General features: G+C 18.9%; 1 long non-coding RNA gene across 1 annotated transcript; it reads left to right on the top strand.

Annotated features, from left to right (window-relative positions):
- Positions 1–651: 651 nt before the first annotated feature.
- Positions 652–7,733, top strand: LOC145239945 (uncharacterized). The gene is made up of 2 exons (XR_013862431.1): positions 652–854; positions 6,402–7,733. It is a non-coding gene; the product is annotated as an uncharacterized LOC145239945 (long non-coding RNA).
- The last annotated feature ends 17,465 nt before the right edge of the window (positions 7,734–25,198 follow it).

Consider the following 25,198-nt stretch of genomic DNA (forward strand, 5'->3'; position numbering starts at 1 on the left):
ATACATTCTCCCTCTTTCTCTCTCCATCTACTACTGGCCACTAAGAACACCTTCGCGTAGCTGACTACTAACTGATGACAACTCTAATATCCTTTTCCTTGCCTACACGCTGGATTCTCATTTCCACTACAACACTCACTTCAATTCCCACGCGCGAACAAACAATAATGACCCAAACTTGAGATGAAAACACATTTCCTTTTCTTGCTACAACACCAGTCCTGCAACGGACATTGGTTACATACGCGCGGACATGTTATAACTAAAATGTTCATTTCTTTCAACAGCAAATAAACGACGTTTATCTTATCCATTACTTGAGTCTTTGTTTCCTTCAATTCCCATTCGTTTCATTATTCTTTTGTAACGGGATTGGGGTATTTATATATCCTAGTCCCCTACAGAACTACTGTTCTTATCTTGGATAGTAAAAAGTATTTCGACTAATCCAAATAATAATGAATTGTCCAGTCATAAAAAGCTAACCTGGTTTGTATATCTTCATATATTTTATTTTTAATGAATTTGACACATAAAAAAGCAATTTACTAAATAAATACTAACAAACCTTGACAAATATAATCTAAACTTGATAGAAACATAAATCCAAACACTGAACAAATAGATGGACATTTTCACACGAGGGACGAAATAATGATTACACCGTGTTACGATTCATTGTTCTTTAGCAATAATTTCACGTTTTACATCGCGTTTTTCATCTTTTAATTTTGATTCTTTTACGTCTTTTATATATTTCATTTCTTAATGAATTGGACACACATAACAAAGTTGTATCAATTTACTAAAGAAAAATAAATTTGAACAAAAAAATTATCTCGATTTTTTTTCAGGTAAGTTTTTTTTTTTTTTTCTTACAATTTTATTACATTCAATTCAGTAACCTTTAAAATAGTCTTAAATATTATAACAAGTTTGCTTTTATTGAAACCGAATAAAAAATATGGTACTTGTACAGTTTAGTCAAGACATTAAAAAATGAAAATATTGAAAAAAAGCTTAAATTGTATGTATCCGTTATGGGACGAAGTTAAGTTCTCTGAAAAAAAATTTCACTTAATTTCATCAAGTAGTTTTGTTTTTTTTTTTTTACAGCGAAAAAAAAAAAAACAATTTGTTATGATACCGAGCAAAATGTTCGATTTTTACGAAGAAAAGCTAGTTTTAGAGATGGGGAGGGGTGTCAGCGCTTATACTGGAGTTATCTCCCTTTGTCATTTAAAAAATTCAAACAATTTTTTTTTTTTTATCCAAGATGCTCTCATAAAAACGTGTTTTTTTTTCCGCTGTAAAAAAAATAAAAAAATAAATAAATAAATAAACAACTACTTGATGAATTAAGTGATTTTTTTTTTTTTGGAGAACTTCGTTCTTCTATAACGGATACATACAATTTAACCTTTTTCCGATATTTTCATTTTTTAATGTCTTGACTAAACTGTATAAGCATAAAAATATTGTTTTATTATGACAAAATATTGTTTTATTATAACAAAAAAATTGTTTTATTATAACAAAAATATTGTTTTATTATAACAAAAAAATTGCTTTATTATAACAAAAAATTGTTTTATTATAACAAAATATTGTTTTATTATAACAAAAATATTGTTTTATTATAACAAAATATTGTTTTATTATAACAAAAATATTGTTTTATTATAACAAAAAATTGTTTTATTATAACAAAATATTGTTTTATTATAACAAAAATATTGTTTTATTATAACAAAATATTGTTTTATTATAACAAAAAAATTGTTTTATTATAACAAAATATTGTTTTATTATAACAAAATATTGTTTTATTATAACAAAAAAGTGTTTTATTATAACAAAAAATTGTTTTATTATAACAAAATATTGTTTTATTATAACAAAATATTGTTTTATTATAACAAAATATTGTTTTATTATAACAAAAAAGTGTTTTATTATAACAAAATGTTGTTTTATTATAACAAAAATATTGTTTTATTATAACAAAAATTGTTTTATTATAACAAAATATTGTTTTATTATAACAAAAAATTGTTTATTATAACAAAAATATTGTTTTATTATAACAAAATATTGTTTTATTATAACAAAAAAATTGTTTTATTATAACAAAAATATTGTTTTATTATAACAAAAATATTGTTTTATTATAACAAAAAATTGTTTTATTATAAAAAAAATTGTTTTATTATAAAAAAAATTGTTTTATTATAAAAAAAATTGTTTTATTATAACAAAAATATTGTTTTATTATAACAAAAAAATTGTTTTATTATAACAAAAATATTGTTTTATTATAACAAAATATTGTTTTAGTATAACAAAAAATTGTTTTATTATAACAAAAAATTGTTTTATAACAAAAAATTGTTTTATTATAACAAAAAAATTGTTTTATTATAACAAAAAAATTGTTTTATTATAACAAAAAATTGTTTTATTATAACAAAAAAATTGTTTTATTATAACACAAAATTGTTTTATTATAACAAAAAAAATTAAGCATCTTGTTCACTTTCACGCGATTTTTTAATAATAGTATTTTTAAGTTTAATTAAGGTTTTATGATATCTGTTTTTATTAAATTGTAAGCTTAAACTACAGAATAGGTAAAAAACTCCCTCCCATGTTAAGAATGGCTTTCTAAATAGTAACGTTTATATTTCAGCATGGATCAATATGTGCACTAGTACCAAACAATTTCCTAAAAATATATTATTCAATCCTACATTTAGATTTTTGTCAAAAATGTATTTATTTTAGTAGAATTTGTGAGATTTTTGAAAAAAAAAACAACAAAAAAACATAATAATGTTTACCATAGACACAACACTTTAATTTGAAGTTGCTCGAATTGTCAGTCAATTAAGCAGAAAAATTAATTTGATGTTTTTAACATTTTACAATTATTTTTGTTTCTTTACAATTACCTAATCATCTCCTCTTAAAAAATCCCATAAAAAACATATTATATATTATTGTAGAATTTGTGAGATTTTTGAAAAACATAATAATGTTTACCATAAACACGACAATTTAATTAAAAGTTGGTCGAATTCTTAGCCAATTGAACAGAAAGATTAATTTGTTTTAAAATCTTTTTATGTTTACACTTACAAGTTGCTAGAAAATTTAATTTTTTTTATATTTCATCCACTAATTCAGATTTTAGAATGGGGGATCATTTTCTTTTATAAAATTTACATAAACTGAACAATCATTTATTTGTCATCACCTATTAGTAGAAACTTAATGTAAAAAAAAGGTAAATCTAAATAAATAAAAAGCGATTTTATTATGTTTCAAAAAAACAGGAAATAAATAATTGATAAAAAAATAATAAAGATTTTAAACTAGAGGATCATTTAACCATATAAATTTAATGTGGTCAAAAATACACGTAATCGTTAACAGTTTCCAATTTTTTGTGGCGGGGTAGATTATCATTGGGCATAACAAAACTTTGTAAAACGTACCACTGTTACATTTTTTGGGTAGATTTCTACAAGTATCTTGTTTAATTTTCGATATTTTAGCTATTATTGGGAATCTTCAAATAACCGTCTCATGTCTACCATTTATTTTTTTTGTTCTAATTAAAGTATGCAACTTTTTTCAAAGAAAATAATCGATTCCAATTAAAGAAACGTGCAATATCCAGGTAGGTAGAAGAGTAACTTATCTTCAGTAAAAATTTGTTTATTATATATTTCTTTTTTAACTACTTTTTCGTGTTTTTTTTTTAATAAACTACAAAAAATGCATTTTTGTTTATCACATTGTTAGGTGAAAGTACAAATAAGTAAGCATGGCGCCCTTTCCCCATGTTAAGAATAGCTTTCAAAATAATAACGTTATTATTAATGAGGGGGAGATGTTATTTGAAAAAGAACAAAAAATAAAACTAGTATGAAAAATGTCTCTTCCCGAATTTAAAATTTAAATTAGATAAAATTGAAGCCCTCTATTTTTATATAAAACACAAAATAACAAATAGGATTGCACTTTTTATTACCAAATATGAATTTGTATATGAAATTTAAGAACGCCAACAACGATATTGTTACATTGCCTTTTGTTTATTAAAATGTTAGGTGAAAGTACAGAATACTTATCAACCATAAATTCTTATCCCCTTTAAAAGACGTAAGAAAGCAAAAACCAATATGTACCCCTCCCATTCCACCTCTGCCACAAAGATTGGAAACTGTGAACGCTTCACTTTCTTGTTGCTTGCTAACTAGCTATGAATAGGGCATTCATTTAACAATAAATTTATATAGAAAAATAATGTTCTCCTTTAAATTCAGCACGGATCAATAAGTGTACAGATCTTATAAGAAGTAGGCAGACAGTGATTGTTGATCAGACAGATACTTTGAGTGGATGTATACTGAACTTCCAAGTATATGACGGGAACGTTGAGAACTATTCTCTCAATCAAATTTCAAGCACTAAATATCGCCATATTGGTACATAGAGGTCAAAACTATATATTCATGTATTACGGTATACAGTATAAGGACATTTTTATTAATGCACACTGGGAGAAAACTATAATGTACAATGGAGTTTGAACTGACTCAGTTTACCAGTAGAAACACAAGAACCCGACTGTGCTGGGGTGGAGTGGGGTCGCTACTTGAGTTGCTTCCTATTGTTGTGGGGGGAAAAGGTAGAGTGCATATGTATTTATGATTTACGGTGAAAAGAAAACTGCTAATATGGTACATGATAGGAGACTTGCGGTAGCATTGATGCACAGAGTTGGAGAAAAATATAACGGAGAAAGGAAAGTTCAATCTCCATGCTTCATTACATTTTTTTCTCCCACTTTACCAATAGAAACACAGAAAGAAGTTGGGTGTGGGATGGGGTTGCTTATAGAGTAGTTTCCTATTGCTTTGTTAAAATAAGGGGGGATACTTCTATACTGATGATTTCACAGGAAAAGGGGTTAGGAGTATAGCAAGGGATCACATAAATTATGAATAGCTAGGAGTATAAGGTGCGTGAAATTTGTCCTTTTCTATTCACATGTGAAAAGCGAATTTAAAAGTATTTTGTTGCCCATTAGAATAGAATACATATTTACTCTAGTCTTGCTATGGAAGGCTTAGATAGTAATCCTTGATCAAAATAAAGTTAAATGATTTTTATTTACGGAGAGTTAATTACAAAAAACTTTTAAAAAAAACTTTTGTTTATCAGAATTATAATTAAAAAGTGATCGCACGAGGCAGTTTATTACCATTTTAGTTTAATAGAATTTTAATACAAAGGTCAAGGCTGAGTTATGAATGATGTCCATAAGTGATTTCTGAAGTGTGCATTGCTTAAGCAGTTTATGAGTGTTTGAAGAAGTAGTTGTCAGAACTATTTTTAGATGGGTGGGAATTATAGGAAATTGGTTCAAATTAAATTGAATCCATATAATAATAAATGAATAAGAGGTCATGATAATTAATTCTTAGCTTAGGGGTTTGTGGTGGTGTTTTCAGCAGAATTAATATAATTTCCATATATCAATTTTCTTTTGTGTCGACATTGGTTTATAATGTCAATTTTCATATTTACTATATTTGGCTATGAATGGACTGTAATTACAGCTCTGGATAATTCGTTGCAAAGAAGAAATATTTCTATTCTAATGAGTAAGACCTTGATTTTGAAGGATTTTCAATTGAAAAAGTACTTAATATTATTTGTCATTAGGTTTCTTATGGGTGTTGTTATGGTGGATTTGCTTTGGAATTTTTTGTTTGAGACAGAGATATCGTTTGCAATACGAGTTTTGATGTGATAAGAGGACAATACTATATAATGTGAATTTTTGAAGTCGGGTTGGTGTATGTTGGTTGGCTAGATTAGATAATAATATTTAGTTCTGTTTTGGAGTATATAGAAGGGAAGAGGCAGTAGAATAACTGACAGTAGTGGGGGCGATTGGTGGTTTAGGCATAGTGCTGTACTAATCAGGCCTTTGGACGCCAGTTTGGTTTTAGGTGGGGAATCGTTGTAATGTTGTATATAAAAAGTCACATGTTAGTATAGGGAGTTATTTTATAGAGGGCAGTTCTTGGGTGAGTGGCAATTGCAGTTAAGATGGGTAGAGTTTGAATTATATTTTTTGTTGTTTTATTATTAGACTTTATTATAGTTTGATATATTTGGTGTTGTTACAGTTTGTTTGGTGCTACAGTCTTATTCCGTGCTAGGTTAGAAAATATCTAACAGTATTTCTTCTGTGTTTCATATGACTTTTTCGATAAAATATAAAAAAGATTGCAAGTTCTATATTATATTTATAACAAACAAAAACTGATATGTGATTGACGATACAAAAAATATTGAATTTTTGTAATTTTTTTTATTTACAGATATTTCTTCCTCTACACGTTTATTGGATTTTAATGAATCACAATTCAAAAAACAGTTTAAAACAGTTGTTGATTTCTATATTGAAGAAAACAGAGACAACTTTGAATGTTTCTCAAATCTGCAAAAACCTGTGAATTAATTCAAACTAAAATATGAGAGTAAAATGCCATAGCATTTATAAATTTTAGTAAAATATGCAGGTATACAATGATGAAAAGCCACATTCTTGTGAAGTGTGTGAATATTCTTCTCCTGTAAAATCAAGATTAGTAGCACATATGAAAACTCACACTGGGGAAAAGCCACATTCTTGTGAAGTGTGTGGATATTCTTGTTCTAAAAAATACACATTAGTGAGGCATATGAGAAGTCACACTGGGGAAAAGCCATATTCTTGTAAAATGTGTGGACATTCCTATTCACAAAGATCACATTTAGTGAAACATATGAGAACTCACACTGGGGAAAAGCCACATTCTTGTGAAGTGTGTGGATATTCTTTTTCTCTAAAATACACATTAGCAATACATATGAGAACTCACACTGGGGAAAAGCCATATTCTTGTGAAGTGTGTGGGCATTCCTATTCTCAAAAATCACATTTAGTTAATCATATGAGTACACACACTGGGGAGAAGCCATATTCTTGTGAAGTGTGTGGCTTTTCCTTTTCTGAAAAATCAAAGTTAGTGAGACATATGGCAAGTCACACTGGCGAAAGAACATATTCTTGCGAAGTGTGTGGATTTTCTTGTGTGAATAAATGTACATTAGTGACACATATGAGAACTCACACTGGGGAAAAGCCATATTCTTGTGAAATGTGTGGATATTCTTGTTCTAAAAAATCAAATTTAGTTGCTCATATTAGAATTCACACTGGGGAAAAGCCATATTCATGTGAAGTGTGTGGACATTGCTACTCTACAAGATCACATTTAGTGGAACATATTAGAATTCACACTGGAGAAAAGCCATATTCTTGTGAGGTTTGTGGATATTCTTTTTCTCACAAATCAATGTTAATAAGACACATGAAAATACACACTGGTGAGAGAACTTGAATGCATAGTAGATACTATCCTCTAGTGGGAAAGATCTCTCTGTACAGGAGTTTGTCAGAACTAAACCCTGACTAAGTATTCAAAGTCACATATTTTTTGCAGCCCAAATAAGATCTCCTTTCTATGGCTAACCCACATAAGCTTTTACAAGGAATGGTGCATTTTCTCCAAGTTATGTTACCTCAAGTAATAGTGCAAAGCTGGATAATCAACCAGAATAGATAAATTCTTGTCCTCGAATCCAGCAAGACCGATACCAAAAAGAAAGATATATAATAACATATGACAATTGTTAATTAAGGAGAGGAAAATTAGGTTCCTAATTTCTTTACAAAATCAGTGTATAAGAGATAAAGAACTTAAACGGAACATTCGAATATCTATGCATCTCATATAGGAATCAATATTCAATCTGGTAGTGTGTCCTTTGATTTCTGATAATTTTGACTGAAGTAAAAGTAAACCAATAAAGGAAAAGGCTATAGTAATTTTAAGTGTGTGGCTATTGTTGTTCTGGGAAAATGAAAATTTACTGACAGATGAGCACTCACACTGAGGATGAAACTGGCCAAACATTTAAAATGTCAATACTATAAGTTTTGTGAAAGAAGCAACTAGTCTACTGGCACAAAATACAGACAGCATCCACGAAGGGAACAAGGTCTTTTCTTAAAAGAGCCTTCAATATAAATTCAAATCATAATGACATCAAGTATTTGCTCCAGGACAAAACTCATTGATCTCTAAAAAAAAAAAAAATAATTAAAAGAAATAAAATAATTACCAGAAATAAACTAATTAAAAGAAATAAAATAATTAAAGAAATAAAATAATTAAAAGAAATAAAATAATTAAATAAATAAAATAATTAATGAAATAAAATAATTAAAAGAAATAAAATAATTAAATAAATGGAATAATTAAAGAAATAAAATAATAAAAAGAAATCAAATAATTAAAGAAATAAAATAATTAAAAGAAATAAAATTAAAAAAATAAAATAATAAAAAGAAATAAAATAATTAAAGAAATACAATAATTAAAATAATTAAAATAAATAAAATAATAAAATAAATAAAATAATTAAAAGAAATAAAATTTTTAAATAAATACTTAAAAGAAATAAAATAATTAAGAGAAATAAAATAATTAAAGAAATAAAATAATTGAAATGAATAAAATAATTGAAAGGAATAAAATAATTAAAAGAAATAAAATAATTAAAAGAAATAAAATAATTAAAAGAAATAAAATCCTTAAAGAAATAAAATAATTAAAAAAATAAAATAATTAAATACATAAAATAATTAAAGAAATAAAATAATTGAAAGAAATAAAATAATAAAAAGAAATAAAATAATTAAAAGAAATAAAATAATTAAAATAATTATGAAATAAAATAATTAAAGAAATGAAATAATTAAAGAAAGAAAATAATTAAAAGAAATAAAATAATTAAACAAATAAAATAAAATAAAAAGAAATAAAATAATTAAAATAATTAAGAAATAAAATAATTAAAGAAATGAAATAATTAAAGAAAGAAAATAATTAAAAGAAATAAAATAATTAAAAGAAATAAAATAAATAAATAAATAAAATTATTAAAAGAAATAAAATAATTAAAGAAATAAAAAAATAAAAGAAATAAAATAATAAAAAGAAATATAATAATTAAAGAAAGCCCATAATTAAAAGAAATAAAATAATTAAAAGAAATAAAATAATTAAATAAATAAAATAATTAAATAAATAACATAGTTACAAGAAATAAAATAATTAAAAGAAATAAAATAATTAAAGAAATAAAATAATTAAATAAATAAAATAATTGAAGAAATAAAATAAATAAAATAATTAAAAGAAATAAAATAATTAAAGAAATAAAATAATAAAGAAATAAAATAATTAAAAGAAATAAAATTATTAAAGAAATACAATAATTAAAAGAAATAAAATAATTAAATAAATAAAATAATTAAAAGAAATAAAATAATTAAAAGAAATAAAATTTAAAAAATAAAATAATTAAAAGAAATAAAATAATTAAAAGAAATAAAATAATTAAAAGAAATAAAATAATTAAAAGAAATAAAATAATTAAAATAATAAAAGACACAAAATAATTAAAGAAATAAAATAATTAAAAGAAATAAAATAATTTAAAGAAATAAAATAATGTAAGAAATAAAATAAATAAAAAAATAAAATAAAGTAAGTAAATAAAATAATTAAAAGAAATAAAATAATTAAAAGAAATAAAATAATTAAAGAAATAAAATAATTAAATAAATAAAATAATTAAAAGAAATAAAATAATTAAAAGAAATAAAATAATGAAATAAATAAAATAAAGGAATAAAACAATTAAAAGAAATAAAATAATTAAAAGAAATAAAATAATTAAAGAAATAAAATAATTAAAAAAATATTTTATTTTTTTAATTATTTTATTTCTTTAATTATTTTATAATTAAAGAAATAAAATAATTAAAAGAAAGAAAAATATTAAAGAAATAAAATAATTAAAATAATTAAGAAATAAAATAATTAAAGAAAGAAAATAATTAAAGAAAGAAAATAATTAAAGAAAGAAAATAATTAAAAGAAATCAAATAATTAAAGAAATAAAATAATTAAAAGAAATAAAATAATAAAAGAAAGAAAATAATTATAGAAATAAAATAATTAAATAAATAAAATAATAAAAGAAATAAAATAATAAAAGAAATAAAATAATTAAAAGAAATAAAATAATTAAAGAAATAAAATAATTAAGGAAATAAAATAATTAAAAGAAATAAAATTATTAAAGAAATCAAAACATAAAAAGAAATAAAATAATTAAAAGAAATAAAATAATTAAAAGAAATAAAATAATAAAAGAAATAAAATAATTAAAAGAAATAAAACAATTAAAAGAAATAAAATAATTAAAGAAATAAAATAATTAAAGAAATAAAATAATTAAAACAAATAAAATAATTAAAAGAAATAAAATAATTAAAGAAATAAAATAATTAAATAAATAAAATAATTAAAAGAAATAAAATAATTAAAGAAATAAAATAATTAAAGAAATAAAATAATTAAAGAAATAAAATAATAAAAGAAATAAAATGATTAAAAGAAATAAAATAATTAAAGAAATAAAATAATTAAAAGAAATAAAATAATTAAAGAAATAAAATAAGTAAAGAAATAAAATTATTAAATAAATAAAATAATTGAAAGAAATAAAATTATTAAAGAAATAAAATTATTAAAGAAATAAAATTATTAAAAGAAATAAAATTATTAAAGAAATAAAATTATTTAATAAATAAAATAATTAAAAGAAATAAAATTATTAAAGAAATAAAATAATTAAAAGAAATAAAATTATTAAAGAAATAAAATTATTAAAGAAAGAAAATAATTAAAGAAATAAAATAATTTTAAGAAATAAAATAAGTAAAGAAATAAAATAATTAAAGAAATAAAATAATTAAAGAAATAAAATAATTAAAAGAAATAAAATAATTAAAGAAATAAAATAATTAAAGAAATACAATGATTAAAAGAAATAAAATAATTAAAGAAATAAAATTATTAAAGGAATGAAATAATTAAAAGAATAAAATAATTAAAGAGATGAAATAATTAAAAGAAATAAAATAATTAAAAGAAATAAAATAATTAAAGAAATAAAATAATTAAAGAAATAAAATAATTAAAACAAATAAAATAATTAAAAGAAATAAAATAATTAAAGAAATAAAATAATTAAATAAATAAAATAATTAAAAGAAATAAAATAATTAAAGAAATAAAATAATTAAAGAAATAAAATAATTAAAGAAATAAAATAATTAAAGAAATAAAATGATTAAAAGAAATAAAATAATTAAAGTAATAAAATAATTAAAAGAAATAAAATAATTAAAGAAATAAAATAAGTAAAGAAATAAAATTATTAAATAAATAAAATAATTGAAAGAAATAAAATTATTAAAGAAATAAAATTATTAAAGAAATAAAATTATTAAAAGAAATAAAATTTTTAAAGAAAAAAATTATTTAATAAATAAAATAATTAAAAGAAATAAAATTATTAAAGAAATAAAATAATTAAAAGAAATAAAATTATTAAAGAAATAAAATTATTAAAGAAAGAAAATAATTAAAGAAATAAAATAATTTTAAGAAATAAAATAAGTAAAGAAATAAAATAATTAAAGAAATAAAATAATTAAAGAAATAAAATAATTAAAAGAAATAAAATAATTAAAGAAATAAAATAATTAAAGAAATACAATGATTAAAAGAAATAAAATAATTAAAGAAATAAAATTATTAAAGGAATGAAATAATTAAAAGAAATAAAATAATTAAATGAATTAAATAATTAAGTAAATAAAACAATTAAAGAAATAAAATAATTAAAGAAATACAATGATTAAAAGAAATAAAATAATTAAAGAAATAAAATTATTAAAGAAATGAAATAATTAAAAAACTAAAATAATTAAAGAGATGAAATAATTAAAAGAAATAAAATAATTAAAAGAAATAAAATAATTAAAAGAAACAAAATAATTAAAGAAATAAAATAATTAAAAGAAATAAAATAATTTAAAAAAATAAAATAATTAAAGAAATAAAATAATTAAAAAAATAAAATAATTAAAGAAATAAAATAATTAAATAAAGAAAATAATTAAAAGAAATAAAATAATTAAATAAAGAAAATAATTAAAAGAAATAAAATAATTAAAAGAAATGAAATAATGAAATAAATAAAATAATTAAAGGAATAAAACAATTAAAAGAAATAAAATAATTAAAAGAAATAAAATAATTAAAGAAATAAAATAATTTTAAAAAATATTTTATTTTTTGTAATTATTTTATTTAAAATAAAATAATTAAATAAATAAAACAATTAAAGAAATAAAATAATTAAAATAATTAAGAAATAAAATTATAAAAAAAAGAAAATAATTAAAGAAAGAAAATAATTAAAAGAAATAAAATAATTAAGAAATAAAATAATAAAAGAAAGAAAATAATTAAAGAAAGAAAATAATTAAAGAAAGAAAATAATTAAAGAAAGAAAATAATTAAAAGAAATAAAATAATTAAAGAAATAAAATAATTAAAAGAAATAAAATAATTTAAGAAATAAAATAATTAAAAGAAAATAATGAAAATAATTAAGAAATACAATTATTAAAGAAATAAACTTATTAAAGAAATAAAATAATTAAAAGAAATAAAATAATTAAATAAATTAAATAATTAAAGAAATAAAAAAAATAATTAAAAGAAATAAAATAATTAAATAAATAAAATAATTAAAAGAAATAAAATAATTAAAGAAATAAAATAATTAAAAGAAATGACATAAATAAAAGAAATAAAATAATGTAAGAAATAAAATAATTAAAAGAAATAAAAAAAATTAAAAGAAATAAAATAATTAAAAGAAATAAAATAATTAAAAGAAATAAAATTATTAAAGAAATAAAATAATTAAAGAAATTAAATTAAAAAAATAAAATTATTAAAAGAAATAAAATAATTAAAAGAAATAAAATAATAAAAGAAATGAAATAATTAAAAGAAATAAAATAATTAAAAGAAATAAAATAATAAAAGAAATGAAATAATTAAAAGAAATAAAATAATTAAAAGAAATAAAATAATAAAAATAATAAAATAATTAAAGAAATAAAATATCTAAATAAATAAAATAATTAAATATATAAAATAATTAAAAGAAATAACATAATTAAAGAAATAAAATAATTAAAGAAATAAAATAATTAAATAAATAAAATAATAAAAGAAATAAAATAATTAAAAGAAATAAAAAAAATTAAAAGAAATAAAATAATTAAAGAAATAAAATAATTAAAAGAAATAAAATAATTAAAAGAAATAAAATAATTAAAAGAAATAAAATAATTAAAAGAAATAAAATAATTAAAGAAATAAAATAATTAAATAAATAAAATAATTAAAAGAAATAAAATAATTAAAAGAAATAAAATAATGAAATAAATAAAATAAAGGAATAAAACAATTAAAAGAAATAAAATAATTAAAAGAAATAAAATAATTAAAGAAATAAAATAATTAAAAAAATATTTTATTTTTTTAATTATTTTATTTCTTTAATTATTTTATAATTAAAGAAATAAAATAATTAAAAGAAAGAAAAATATTAAAGAAATAAAATAATTAAAATAATTAAGAAATAAAATAATTAAAGAAAGAAAATAATTAAAGAAAGAAAATAATTAAAGAAAGAAAATAATTAAAAGAAATCAAATAATTAAAGAAATAAAATAATTAAAAGAAATAAAATAATTAAAAGAAATAAAATAATTAAAAGAAATAAAATAATTAAATAAATAAAATAATTAAAGAAATAAAATAATTAAAATAATTAAGAAATACAATTATTAAAGAAATAAAATAATTAAAAGAAATAAAATAATTAAATGAATTAAATAATTAAGTAAATAAAACAATTAAAGAAATAAAATAATTAAAGAAATACAATGATTAAAAGAAATAAAATAATTAAAGAAATAAAATTATTAAAGAAATGAAATAATTAAAAAACTAAAATAATTAAAGAGATGAAATAATTAAAAGAAATAAAATAATTAAAAGAAATAAAATAATTAAAAGAAACAAAATAATTAAATAAAGAAAATAATTAAAAGAAATAAAATAATTAAAAGAAATGAAATAATGAAATAAATAAAATAATTAAAGGAATAAAACAATTAAAAGAAATAAAATAATTAAAAGAAATAAAATAATTAAAGAAATAAAATAATTTTAAAAAATATTTTATTTTTTGTAATTATTTTATTTAAAATAAAATAATTAAATAAATAAAACAATTAAAGAAATAAAATAATTAAAATAATTAAGAAATAAAATTATAAAAGAAAGAAAATAATTAAAGAAAGAAAATAATTAAAAGAAATAAAATAATTAAGAAATAAAATAATAAAAGAAAGAAAATAATTAAAGAAAGAAAATAATTAAAGAAAGAAAATAATTAAAGAAAGAAAATAATTAAAAGAAATAAAATAATTAAAGAAATAAAATAATTAAAAGAAATAAAATAATAAAAGAAAGAAAATAATTAAAGAAAGAAAATAATTAAAGAAAGAAAATAATTAAAGAAAGAAAATAATTAAAAGAAATAAAATAATTAAAGAAATAAAATAATTAAAAGAAATAAAATAATTTAAGAAATAAAATAATTAAAAGAAAATAATGAAAATAATTAAGAAATACAATTATTAAAGAAATAAACTTATTAAAGAAATAAAATAATTAAAAGGAATAAAATAATTAAATAAATTAAATAATTAAAGAAATAAAAAAAAATAATTAAAAGAAATAAAATAATTAAATAAATAAAATAATTAAAAGAAATAAAATAATTAAAGAAATAAAATAAATAAAAGAAATAAAAGAATTAAAAGAAATGACATAAATAAAAGAAATAAAATAATGTAAGAAATAAAATAATTAAAAGAAATAAAAAAAATTAAAAGAAATAAAATAATTAAAGAAATAAAATAATTAAAAGAAATAAAATAATTAAAAGAAATAAAATAATTAAAAGAAATAAAATAATTAAAAGAAATAAAATTATTAAAGAAATAAAATAATTAAAGAAATTAAATTAAAAAAATAAAATTATTAAAAGAAATAAAATAATTAAAAGAAATAAAATAATAAAAGAAATGAAATAATTAAAAGAAATAAAATAATTAAAAGAAATAAAATAATAAAAATAATAAAATAATTAAAGAAATAAAATAATTAAATAAATAAAATAATTAAATATATAAAATAATTAAAAGAAATAAAATAATTAAAGAAATAAAATAATTAAAGAAATAAAATAATTAAATAAATAAAATAATAAAAGAAATAAAATAATTAAAAGAAATAAAAAAAATTAAAAGAAATAAAATAATTAAAGAAATAAAATAATTAAAAGAAATAAAATAATTAAAAGAAATAAAATAATTAAAAGAAATAAAATAATTAAAAGAAATAAAATTATTAAAGAAATAAAATAATTAAAGAAATTAAATTAAAAGAAATAAAATAATTAAAAGAAATAAAATAATAAAAGAAATGAAATAATTAAAAGAAATAAAATAATTAAAAGAAATAAAATAATAAAAATAATAAAATAATTAAAGAAATAAAATAATTAAAGAAATAAAATAATTAAAAGAAATAAAATAATTAAAAGAAATAAAATAATTAAAGAAATAAAATAATTAAAGAAATAAAATAATTAAAAGAAATAAAATTATTAAAGAAATCAAAACATAAAAAGAAATAAAATAATTAAAAGAAATAAAATAATTAAAAGAAATAAAATAATAAAAGAAATAAAATAATTAAAAGAAATAAAACAATTAAAAGAAATAAAATAATTAAAGAAATAAAATAATTAAAGAAATAAAATAATTAAAGAAATAAAATAATTAAAACAAATAAAATAATTAAAACAAATAAAATAATTAAAGAAATAAAATAAATAAAAGAAATAAAATAATTAAAAGAAATGACATAAATAAAAGAAATAAAATAATGTAAGAAATAAAATAATTAAAAGAAATAAAAAAAATTAAAAGAAATAAAATAATTAAAGAAAAAAATAATTAAAAGAAATAAAATAATTAAAAGAAATAAAATAATTAAAAGAAATAAAATAATTAAAAGAAATAAAATAATTAAAAGAAATAAAATTATTAAAGAAATAAAATAATTAAAGAAATTAAATTAAAAAAATAAAATTATTAAAAGAAATAAAATAATTAAAAGAAATAAAATAATAAAAGAAATGAAATAATTAAAAGAAATAAAATAATTAAAAGAAATAAAATAATAAAAATAATAAAATAATTAAAGAAATAAAATAATTAAATAAATAAAATAATTAAAAGAAATAAAATAATTAAAAGAAATAAAATAATAAAAGAAATAAAATAATTATAGAAATAAAATAATTAAATAAATAAAATAATAAAAGAAATAAAATAATAAAAGAAATAAAATAATTAAAAGAAATAAAATAATTAAAGAAATAAAATAATTAAAGAAATAAAATAATTAAAAGAAATAAAATTATTAAAGAAATCAAAACATAAAAAGAAATAAAATAATTAAAAGAAATAAAATAATTAAAAGAAATAAAATAATAAAAGAAATAAAATAATTAAAAGAAATAAAACAATTAAAAGAAATAAAATAATTAAAGAAATAAAATAATTAAAGAAATAAAATAATTAAAACAAATAAAATAATTAAAAGAAATAAAATAATTAAAGAAATAAAATAATTAAATAAATAAAATAATTAAAAGAAATAAAATAATTAAAGAAATAAAATAATTAAAGAAATAAAATAATTAAAGAAATAAAATAATTAAAGAAATAAAATGATTAAAAGAAATAAAATAATTAAAGAAATAAAATAATTACAAGAAATAAAATAATTAAAGAAATAAAATAAGTACAGAAATAAAATTATTAAATAAATAAAATAATTGAAAGAAATAAAATTATTAAAGAAATAAAATTATTAAAGAAATAAAATTATTAAAAGAAATAAAATTATTAAAGAAATAAAATTATTTAATAAATAAAATAATTAAAAGAAATAAAATTATTAAAGAAATAAAATAATTAAAAGAAATAAAATTATTAAAGAAATAAAATTATTAAAGAAAGAAAATAATTAAAGAAATAAAATAATTTTAAGAAATAAAATAAGTAAAGAAATAAAATAATTAAAGAAATAAAATAATTAAAGAAATAAAATAATTAAAAGAAATAAAATAATTAAAGAAATAAAATAATTAAAGAAATACAATGATTAAAAGAAATAAAATAATTAAAGAAATAAAATTATTAAAGGAATGAAATAATTAAAAGAATAAAATAATTAAAGAGATGAAATAATTAAAAGAAATAAAATAATTAAAAGAAATAAAATAATTAAAGAAATAAAATAATTAAAGAAATAAAATAATTAAAACAAATAAAATAATTAAAAGAAATAAAATAATTAAAGAAATAAAATAATTAAATAAATAAAATAATTAAAAGAAATAAAATAATTAAAGAAATAAAATAATTAAAGAAATAAAATAATTAAAGAAATAAAATAATTAAAGAAATAAAATGATTAAAAGAAATAAAATAATTAAAGAAATAAAATAATTAAAAGAAATAAAATAATTAAAGAAATAAAATAAGTAAAGAAATAAAATTATTAAATAAATAAAATAATTGAAAGAAATAAAATTATTAAAGAAATAAAATTATTAAAGAAATAAAATTATTAAAAGAAATAAAATTATTAAAGAAATAAAATTATTTAATAAATAAAATAATTAAAAGAAATAAAATTATTAAAGAAATAAAATAATTAAAAGAAATAAAATTATTAAAGAAATAAAATTATTAAAGAAAGAAAATAATTAAAGAAATAAAATAATTTTAAGAAATAAAATAAGTAAAGAAATAAAATAATTAAAGAAATAAAATAATTAAAGAAATAAAATAATTAAAAGAAATAAAATAATTAAAGAAATAAAATAATTAAAGAAATACAATGATTAAAAGAAATAAAATAATTAAAGAAATAAAATTATTAAAGGAATGAAATAATTAAAAGAATAAAATAATTAAAGAGATGAAATAATTAAAAGAAATAAAATAATTAAAAGAAATAAAATAATTAAAGAAATAAAATAATTAAAGAAATAAAATAATTAAATAAATAAAATAATTAAAAGAAATAAAATAATTAAAAGAAATGAAATAATTAAAAGAAATAAAATAATTAAAAGAAATAAAATAATTAAAGAAATAAAATAATTCAATAAATAAAATAATTAAAAGAAATAAAATTATTTAAGAAATAAAATTATTAAAAGAAATAAAATAATTAAAGAAATAAAATAAAAGAAATAAAATAATTAAAGAAATAAAATTATTAAAAGAAATAAAATAATTAAAGAAATAAAATAATTAAAAGAAATAAAATAATTAAAATAATTAAGAAATAAAATTATTAAAGAAATAAAATAATTAAAGAAATAAAATAATTAAGTAAATAAAACAATGTAAGAAATAAAATAATTAAAGAAATACAATGATTAAAAGAAATAAAATAATTAAAGAAAAAAAATTATTAAAGAAATGAAATAATTAAAAAAATAAAATAATTAAAAGAAATAAAATAATTAAAGAAATAAAATAATTAAAGAAATACAATGATTAAAAGAAATAAAATAATTAAAGAAATAAAATTATTAAAGGAATGAAATAATTAAAAGAATAAAATAATTAAAGAAATAAAATAAATAAAATAATTAAAAGTAATAAAATAATTAAAAGAAATAAAATAATTAAATTAATAAAATAATTAAAGAAATAAAAAAAAAATAATTAAAAGAAATAAAATAATTAAATAAATAAAATTATTAAAAGAAATAAAATAATTAAAGAAATAAAATAAATAAAAGAAATAAAATAATTAAAAGAAATGACATAAATAAAAGAAATAAAATAATGTAAGAAATAAAATAATTAAAAGAAATAAAAAAAATTAAAAGAAATAAAATAATTAAAGAAATAAAATAATTAAAAGAAATAAAATAATTAAAAGAAATAAAATAATTAAAAGAAATAAAATTATTAAAGAAATAAAATAATTAAAGAAATTAAATTAAAAAAATAAAATTATTAAAAGAAATAAAATAATTAAAAGAAATAAAATAATAAAAGAAATGAAATAATTAAAAGAAATAAAATAATTAAAAGAAATAAAATAATAAAAATAATAAAATAATTAAAGAAATAAAATAATTAAATAAATAAAATAATTAAATATATAAAATAATTAAAAGAAATAAAATAATTAAAGAAATAAAATAATTAAATAAATAAAATAATTAAAAGAAATAAAATAATTAAAGAAATAAAATAATTAAATAAATAAAATAATAAAAGAAATAAAATAATAAAAGAAATAAAATAATTAAAAGAAATAAAATAATTAAAGAAATAAAATAATTAAAGAAATAAAATTATTAAAAGAAATAAAATAATTAAAGAAATAAAATAATTAAAAGAAATAAAATAATTAAAGAAATAAAATAAGTAAAGAAATAAAATTATTAAATAAATAAAATAATTGAAAGAAATAAAATTATTAAAGAAATAAAATTATTAAAGAAATAAAATTATTAAAAGAAATAAAATTATTTAATAAATAAAATAATTAAAAGAAATAAAATTATTAAAGAAATAAAATAATTAAAAGAAATAAAATTATTAAAGAAATAAAATTATTAAAGAAAGAAAATAATTAAAGAAATAAAATAATTTTAAGAAATAAAATAAGTAAAGAAATAAAATAATTAAAGAAATAAAATAATTAAAGAAATAAAATAATTAAAAGAAATAAAATAATTAAAGAAATAAAATAATTAAAGAAATACAATGATTAAAAGAAATAAAATAATTAAAGAAATAAAATTATTAAAGGAATGAAATAATTAAAAGAATAAAATAATTAAAGAGATGAAATAATTAAAAGAAATAAAATAATTAAAAGAAATAAAATAATTAAAGAAATAAAATAATTAAATAAATAAAATAATTAAAAGAAATAAAATAATTAAAAGAAATGAAATAATTAAAAGAAATAAAATAATTAAAAGAAATAAAATAATTAAAGAAATAAAATAATTAAAGAAATAAAATAATTAAAGAAATAAAATAATTAAAACAAATAAAATAATTAAAAGAAATTAAATAATTAAAGAAATAAAATAATTAAATAAATAAAATAATTAAAAGAAATAAAATTATTTAAGAAATAAAATTATTAAAAGAAATAAAATAATTAAAGAAATAAAATAAAAGAAATAAAATAATTAAAGAAATAAAATTATTAAAAGAAATAAAATAATTAAAGAAATAAAATAATTAAAAGAAATAAAAATAATTAAAAGAAATAAAATAATTAAAAGAAATAAAATAATTAAAAGAAATAAAATAATTAAAATAATTAAGAAATAAAATTATTAAAGAAATAAAATAATTAAAGAAATAAAATAATTAAAGAAATAAAATAATAAAAGAAATAAAATAATTAAAGAAATAAAATAATTAAAAGAAATGAAGTAATTAAAGAAATAAAATAATTAAAGAAATAGAATAATTTAAAGAAATAAAATAATTAAAGAAATAAAATAATTAAAGAGATTAGATAATTAAAAGAAATAAAATAATTAAAAGAAATGAAAGAATAAAAGAAATAAAATAATTAAAGAAATAAAATAATTAAAAGAAATAAAATAATTCAAGAAATAAAATAATTAAAAAAATAAAATAAATAAAATAATTAAATAAATAAAATAATAAAACAAAAGAATGTAAATTTTTTTTTTCACAATTCAAAGTTATACATGTTATAACTCACACTAGCAAAAGTCTATGGTCTTTTTAAGTGTTTTGCTCTTGTTGTTCTGAAAAAAAAATCAGATTTAGTGACACACTGTGGGCGAAACTGACCAGACATTTTGGATACGATTGTCTTACAAATCAATCAGCAAATACGTATGCAACAAAAATAATCAAAATTGTTGTAAAACATATAGCATGAATGTCCATTATGAAAAAAAAAAACTCAAGGATTGGGATAAGTAACAGCGTTTGAAGTATTATCTGAATGAATTCACAAAAGACTATATAGATAGCGACGGCTCTTTAGACTTGCTTACAAGTGGATCGCTTCACTACATTCAGGAAATGATTATTATTGTTATCGGATATCCAGTTCCGAGTTCAGCCTTTTGGATGAGGAATTCACAACCTTCCAGATAATGATGAATTCATATGTGTGAGACATTTCCAGCATCAAGACCTATAATATAGTTTTATCTAATGATAGCTGGCTTAAACATAAAACAGCCTTGAGAACCGTATTTGATAGAATCAGACAGGCAAACCTCACTGTCCATTTAGCCAAGGTTCTTAAGTGTATTCATTACAAATATATACATCACGTCATATTTCATGGTGGCAGCGGTTACCTCCCCCCCCCCAAAAAAAAAACAACGACGTCCAAAAGAAGAAGAAAAAAAGGCCTATCACAAAAAGTGAGTACATTATTTTCTACAAGAAAAAAAAACGAACTTTTCCCTCAAAAAAAAAAAAAGGAACATTCAACATGGCGTCTTCCAACATTACACTGCCCGTCCTGGACTCGACGAACAAAAATAAACACGAGGCATATAACGGATGGGTCGACTTTATGTCCTCATGCTTCATTATCAACAAAGTTGATGAAAAATTGAAATAAAATTGCATTCTGCTGAGCACTGGACCAAAGGGTCGTGAACTATTAAAAAATGCCCAACTCACAAGCGAGCAAAAAGAAATATCCAAAAATATATTCATGGTGTTTGAAACCCATATGATTCAAAAGCCAAACAAATGGGTCAAGCGCTTGGAATTTTTGTCAATGCGTCAGAACGAAGACACGGTGCACGACTACCTAGTCAGACTGAAAACTAAAGCTGACAGATGCGACTTCGGTAACAACAAAGACAAGCGCATTCTGGAACAAATAATAAAAGGACTTAGGAGTGCTGACGAAAAAAGAAACCAGAATTGACTCTCAAATCAGCAATAGAAAGCATCAGGGCGTACGCAGCCACCATGAAAGACAATTCGCGGTACAAAGATGCCAACGAAGGGAAACATGAAGAATACCACGAGGTATCTCTAAAAAACAAACCCAGCTGCACGAGATGTGGAAAGATTCACAAAAAAAAGAAAGAAGAATGTTATGCCTTCAACAAAACATGCAGAAGATGTAACGGGTTACACCACTTTGAACAGTACTGTTTAACGAACCTACAAGGTCGGAAGAACAAAAAAAAATACTCCCAAATCAAGACAGAGCCAGGAAACAAACTCACCCAAATGGATTTAACAAGCAACAAAGATACAGAAAGAAAAAAATAAACTTAGCAACCAAAGAAGGCGACGAATCTGACCAAGACAACGATGACATATACTTATACACAGTAAATGCAGACAATGACAAACGCGAAGAAATTTTCACCAATATAGACTGCGAAGACGCAGAAAATAAAAGACATAAAATACGAATGAAAGTCAACAGGGGCAAACGGAAATATCCTACCTGTAAGAATATATAATAAAATATACCCACAAAATGGCTACCGGAAACCGGACAAAATAAAAAATGGACTAAGGGAGATAACCCTACCTACCCAAAACAAGAGTTAACTACCCTGTGGGCCACTAATGGGACAAAAATAACCCATTATGGTTCTATAATACTAAAAATAAGACACAAGGATTCAGCAACCATCAAAGCTAAATTTTTTATATGTGACAGTGACATCACAATACTGAGTCTAAGACCATGCATACGACTTGGCCTAGTAACTGTCAACTGCTGCATTACTAAAGTGCACACTCTTAAACAAATGCAGAACATCAAAGACCTAGCAAAAGAATACCCGGATACATTTCAAGGGATAGGGAAATTCCCAGGCGTTCAAAAGATATATCTTGATGAAGATGCAATGCCAGTGGTCCAACCACCCAGAAAATTCCCAGTTCACCTCAGGGAAGAACTTAAACAAGAACTAGAAAAAATGGAAGACTTGGGGGTAATTGAAAAAGTAAAGGAACCGGGTGAATGCAATTGCATGCAGCCGAGAAAAAAAATGGTGCCCTACGTATATGCCTAGACTCAAAACCACTAAACAAATACATCAAAAGAACGCACCACAAAACCCCAACCCTGGAAGAAATCTCCCACAAACTAGCCGATGCAAAGCATTTTGCAAAACTAGATGCTAAAACATGGATACTGGTCTATGCACCTAGATGAAGAATCGAGTCTGCTCACCTGTTTCAACACTCCATTTGGCAGATATAAATACTTGAGATGTCCGTTTGGTCTCAAGATATCTCAGGACATATTTCAGCAAAAAATAGACCAGATACTAAAAAACTGCGACGGAGCCATCAGAATATCGGACGACGTATGCATATATGAGAAAACAGCGGAAGAGTACGATAGAAGACTCAGGAAGACAATGGATACAGCCTGAAGGTACGGCCTCATCTTCAAAGAAAAATGCAAAATAGGCCAAAAACAAATAAAATTCTATGGCCTCAGTTGGGACGAAAACGGCTCACATCCAGACCAAGAAAAATGCGGCAAAATTAAGGCAAAGCCTACACCCTCAAATCGCGAAGACCTACAACAATTTCTAGGTATGATACAATACCTAAGTCCGTTCATACCGGAACTCAGCTCTAAAACAGCACTGCTGAGAATGCTACTAAAAAAAAGACGTGGAATTTCAGTGGAATGAAACGCAGTAAAACCTTCCAAATGCTAAAAAATCAAATCCACGAAAAACTTTGCTTAGCTTATTTTGCAGAAACAGTCATCCAAGTCGATTCAAGCACTCATAAACAACAACAAAGTCACTGCCTTTGCTAGCAAAAGATTAACAGAGACTGAATCACACTATGTCAACATAGAAAGAGAGTTGTTAGCAGTAGTGGTTGGATGTGAAAGATTCCACACCTATATATATGGAAAAAAAAATACAGGTTGAATCCGATCATAAACCCTTAGAAAATATTCAAAACAAGAACATTCCACAAGCACCCCCCCCCCCCGACTACAAAGTATGCTACTAAAGTTGCAACCATACGACGTGCAAATCAAAGACAAGCCTGGAAAGGAAATGTGCATACCAGATTACTTATCAAGAACCCAACATACTTCAGGCAAGGAAATCGAGCTGGACCTAACAATACACACCATAAACACGACAGCTCAGAAACAAATAGAATTGCAAAATACAACCGACGAAGATGAAGAACTAAAACTCCTCAAACAGGTGATATTGAGTGGATGGCCAGATGACATAAAGAATACACCAAAAATTAGAAACTACTGGTCACTAAAAGATTGCTTATCGGTACAGGATGGAATGGTCACGAAAAGTATGCAACATACAATACTACAGAGAATTCACGATGCACACCAAGGCATCGAGAAATGTCAACTGAGGGCAAAAAAACAGTGTATTCTGGAGAGGAATGCACAAGGATATAGAAACACTAGTGAGGACGTGTGAGATCTGCAGAGAGCATCAGAGAAAAAAACTCTGAGGAAACAATGATCATCAAACAACACGCAACGCGACCGTTTCAGATCGTTGCAGCTGACATTTTTTAATTTAATGGTCAACAGTTCCTACTGATTGCCGATCAATATAGCAAAATGCCATTTGTTAAAACACTAACAAGCATAACTAGCACCAGTTGTATCGAATACTTCAAAGCAATCTTTGCCGTCCATGGCATACCTGAAAAGCTATACACGGATAATGCCAGGTACTTTGTATCCAACAAATTCCATAACTTTGCCACAGAAGGGGAATTCACTCACACCACATCAAGCCCCAATCAAATGGATTTATAGAACGCATGGTCCAAACCGTAAAGAGAACATTTACGAAAGCCAAACAATCAAAATTGCATTGTCAAATGGCACTTCTATGCCCCAGAACAACCCCACTTGACAGCCATCTGCCGTCCGCGGCAGAAATCCTATACAAT

The sequence above is a fragment of the Euprymna scolopes genome, chromosome 19 (genome assembly GCF_053919585.1).
Source record: "Euprymna scolopes isolate OS-2025 chromosome 19, ASM5391958v1, whole genome shotgun sequence".
NCBI lineage: Eukaryota > Metazoa > Mollusca > Cephalopoda > Sepiida > Sepiolidae > Euprymna > Euprymna scolopes.